The sequence below is a fragment of the Alligator sinensis genome, unplaced genomic scaffold, assembly GCF_000455745.1.
Source record: "Alligator sinensis unplaced genomic scaffold, ASM45574v1 scaffold468_1, whole genome shotgun sequence".
In the NCBI taxonomy this organism is placed as follows: domain Eukaryota; kingdom Metazoa; phylum Chordata; order Crocodylia; family Alligatoridae; genus Alligator; species Alligator sinensis.
In genome coordinates this window covers 2,022,068-2,026,825 of record NW_005842087.1, presented here as the reverse complement: position 1 = coordinate 2,026,825, position 4,758 = coordinate 2,022,068, and positions in this window count along the sequence as shown.

Below are 4,758 nucleotides of genomic sequence, written 5' to 3'. Positions count from 1 at the left end.
GGGGTCCTTCCACATTTTGGGGGGGGGGGGGATTCCAGACTGTGGAGACTTGGACAATAAATAAGTTTTTCCTTACTCTCATGTACCCAGAGGAACTGAGGTCTACCTTCAGCTTCCTCTGTGCAAAATGAAGTTTATTTTCTACCTATGGGGACTTGTTACCATGTTTAGTTTTCTCTGGGCCTAATGAAGAGCACGCATGGCAAAAGCTTGCAAAGAAAAGTCATTTTGTTGTGATTTCTTAGTTGGTCTAATAAAAAGTATCATCTCTGAACCAAGAGCTCTAGAGTTTTGCGTTCCTTCCATACCACACATTCATGGCAGGAGGCATAATTGTGGGATTGGGCTCCCCCTGCACTGGCAGACTTAGCTCCTGTGGCTGGGAGCCCCATCAGGTGACAGAGCAGACACCATCAGCTGATCTGGGCTCCCAGCCAGGGGAGCTAACTGTGCTTCTCCAACTGGGACCCTCAACCAACTGACCCGTCTCCCAGCCTCCATACCACAGAGCACCCCCCATGGCCCTTTCTCCTATTGTTATGCTTCTTGCTGACATCCCACAGCTGTGCGCTCCGGAGGCTGGGAGCACTGGCTACATATTCAGTTAAAGGTCAGATGAGAACCAGTGACAATGTTATTACACATATTTTGTGTAATACATTTCTTGCTTATTTCTGGTTTTATCATGCCATTAATTGAATGAATGTGTGGCCAGGTCACTAGTTAATCAGTTCTTAAATGTAAGATGTGTGAAGTGCCTAGGTTAATTCTGTAGTTGTTGGAGAGGGAGATTGATGATAGGAGTCTTGCCAAAATACTAGCTATGTCTCTGCCCCACAATGGTATGAACAAGAGTAAATGTAGTCCTAATGCTTATTTAAAGGATGCTTGACTTGAGATCATTGGCTTGCCTCCACTAAGGTCATACTTCCTTAAAGAAATTTAAAACGAGTCATACAGTTGAATCGATTGCCAACGTATGTAAACAATATTTCTTTGAAAATGTATACCTTGTGTTTGTATAGGACCTGCCAACTGAGGATCTTAAAGCACATCCTAGACAGCGAGGTCCAAATCCACAATCATATTTAGGCATTTGACTCCTATTAAGGCACCTAGCTCCCATGAATGGCAATAGAAATTAAGGACCTAAATAGGAATTTGGCACCTAAATTGTGAATCTGGACCCAAGTCTCACCAAATCATGAAGTGGTAGTTTAAATCCTACATCAATTTACTTCTTTTTCTTTAACAATTTAGCCACCTAATTAGGGAGTAAAACTAGAGCCAGGCAACTTAGACTTATTCCACTAGTGAAGGCCAGGCTGTGTTACAGGTGGATGGAAAGAGGCAGAGAAGAGCTGTGCAGAGAGCAAGAGGGTACCCAGAAAGGGCAGGTGTTGCAGCACATGGCAAACCTTTGCATACTGGCTCCGCTGCTGCTACAAGTGTAGCTACAGCAGCACAGACATAAGGAGGCCCAAGAGTGCAGCCAGGTTCCAGGGCTGGTTTGAAGCCCCACTAAGCTCCACACTGCCCTGGCTGCACTGCCCCTCGTGCCCAAGCTGGCTTGTTTACAGTTTGATGAGTCCACCTCACTGCAGCTACAGAAGGGACTGAAAAGCAGACGGCATCAGGATTAAACCAGATACCAGGAAACAGAAACAAGTCCTCAACATTTCCTGAGAGATGCATTATGAAGCACAAGTAAAATGGCCCCTTTTAAGGCAGGAAGAGGTGAAAGCAGAAATACAAAAGGTGTATGGGTGGCTGGGCTGCAACAGAGCAGAATAAGATTGTAAGGTTAGTGGATAAGGAGCTGAATGGAAACAAAGTGTAATATTGCTGCACCACAAGCTATTTGCAAATGAGAGGGATTCACAAGATTGTTGTCTGCAGGTCATGGGAAGTACTTCTTCCCTTCTCTCTGGCACTGAGGAGCACTATCTCTACTTTGGGCAGCACACATCATGAAAGCTGGGGATAAACTGGAAAATGTCCACAGGCAAGCAGTGCCTGGAGGTCTGGAAAACATGACCGGAGAGGGAGGGTTGGAAGAACTGAGATAATGTGCTAATTTCATAAATCTCTGAAAGATTGTTCCAGAGAAGTATCTCCTGGATGTGTTGCAAAAGCCTAGAGAGTAGAAGCCTATGCTCAGGGCAGTCAAATGTTAAAATCGTAGGAGTTTGTCTTCCTGGTATTTCTGTATTCCACTTTTAAAGTCACAGAGGAAAACTATCGAACTTTTAACAACTATTTCATTTTAAGGGGCTAAATTACTTTATTCAAGATTGAGTGTAAGGGTTGGAATCTGTCGGTTATACAGACTACACTTGCACATAATACGCAAATTTTATAATGTGTGTGTTCAAATGAATAGCAGGAAAATTGTGCATGAATCACATTATTTTTATTTTAGCATGCATTTTTACACACCGGTGCAAGTTATTTACCCAAACAATAATGGCTATACCGAAACCTGGTTGAAAAGTAGTAGAAGCATGGGGAAATAAGTACTCCCTAATGTAAAGAATATTTGGTACAAAATACAAATATATGCTAGTTCCTACCTATCCAGAGTGACAGCACTGGTGATATTCAGGCACACCTAAGTATAACCATTATCATGTTAAATACAACACGCACCTAGAAGTGAGCAGAACAGAACAGATGATATGATCAGTGATGCAAAGGAAAAGCACCTGGACCAGTCTAACAAAACTGGCACTGCATTTGGCCCAAATAGCCAACTGTAATACCTTTGTCACATAACAGCAACATGCTTCTGTTCTGGGATTCGCAGGTATGGGTTCCTTCCAACCTCATGTCATAATGGGGAGAACTGTCTTATATAAATAAAGCTAAGAATAAACACACAGTTCAGTGAACACCAGTACAAACCGTACACAAGTCAACAGCAGTTCTCACTGAAGAAAATGGGCTTCAGACTGTACAATCTGATTGTAAAAATTCTGGGGGGAAGAACCATCATTATCTTTATACCATAAGGCACCTGTCACAATTTTAGCACTGCAAATAATCAACACCATCATGATTATCATCTGAATTTTTAGAGCAATAGGAAGTGATAGTTTTCTTTCCCAGATAAAATTAACTCATTTGTTTTAGCTGTATTTTGCATGGTCAGCTCCAAAAATAAGCTTTCCCAGTTAGCAAAAGTGCTAACACTTTAATTTTCAAAAGGACATGTTTTAAGGTTAAAGGAAAGTATTTGGTGAAGCAAATGCCTCATTCAGTCCTTTGGGGGTTTTTTAAATGTGGTCTTAGTCCAATAGATATTACTTTTTTTTAATGAAATATGTATGAAATAGTTGCAAATCAAAACATCTGGGAAAATTCACAAATGTTCTCATATTTGCATTGTCTATAATTTGCCAGGGACTTGTGGACAGGCTAATTACTCCAAATTAGTGTTTTTGCATTTTTCCTTGACACTGCTCCAAACAAAGAGTACTTGAAATTGAAACGTTTAAAAGGAAAGTAACTTTATATTTCTGAAATTATCACTTATGGTAAGCATGTTATGAAATTATATATGTACCACAGTACCCAAAGGCAAAACTACTGTTTTCGCACAAGTCAAAATAATAGCTAAATACAGATGTTCAAGAACCCCAAGGCAGAAGCAGTCTAAGTTTCGCTCTTTACTTTAAGTATCCTAGGTTAGGTCAGGAGTGAACAGAACAGATGTTCATCCTTTGGTGGGGTGGGGGCCAGGGCACACAGGCTGCCTGTATTGGCTGAGGCCAGCAGATTGGGGCACTCCTACATGCATCCCAGGAGGCTGCTGGAGAATGCCAAGACCAGCTGATCAGCTGGTCACTCCTGATTGGCTAGTGTGGCCCCTCCCTTCAGACCCATCCCTGCCAGTGAATGGCAGTCAGTGGAGGCAGGGGAGGTAGTGGGGGAATGGAGGCCTCTGCCCCAGGCCCCTCATACCTAAGCCACCACAGCTCCCCCTGCCAGGACCAGCTGTCAGTGGCGTTGGTGGGGATTGTAGGCCCCATCACACAGGCTCACACCAGCTGTGCTGGCTCTGGTCTAGGAAGGCCAGGGCTGGGGCAGGGGACTTTGTTCCTTCCCTCCTACCAATGCCAACCAACCACTTGTGTGGGGGACAGGGCTGGGCAGAACAGCCGCAAACCAGCCACAATGGCCAGCTGGGTTGGGCAGTGTGGGGAGAGCCCCTACCACATGGGCCCCATCTCCAGCTGTGTTGGTTTAGGCCAGGGCTGGGGCTGGGCACTCCCCCACCCCACAGTGCCCAGCTGATGCTGACAGCCGGTGTGGCCCCCTGTCCTGCCCCCTGTCTCTGGCTGGCTCTGTGAGAGCCCGCTTGCCTGGAGCAGATGAGTGCAGCTGAGACTAGTGCCCACCCTGTAAGGAGGGATTATCAGGGGCCTGCAAAGAGGTCTGGGATACCAGGGGCTGCAACCTAACCTGAGTTGGGAGGGGATCTGGCACAGAAATTCCATAAACTGGTCTAACCTATATCACTTAAGTCTGATATTTCATCCATCCAGATCTACCTCAGGTTGGGTTTCACCATTTTTAATCCAGTCTATATGCCCTGAGCTTCCATACTGTTATGGGTTTTGCCCGGTTTTCAGTCACTTTTATGCATTTGTGTGTAATGCCTGTACCTAGCCTATGGGAAGACAGAACATACATGGTATTCAGAGTGGAAGTGGAGAGGGAACTGGATTTATTTAGAATTCTTTACAGATCCAGTCT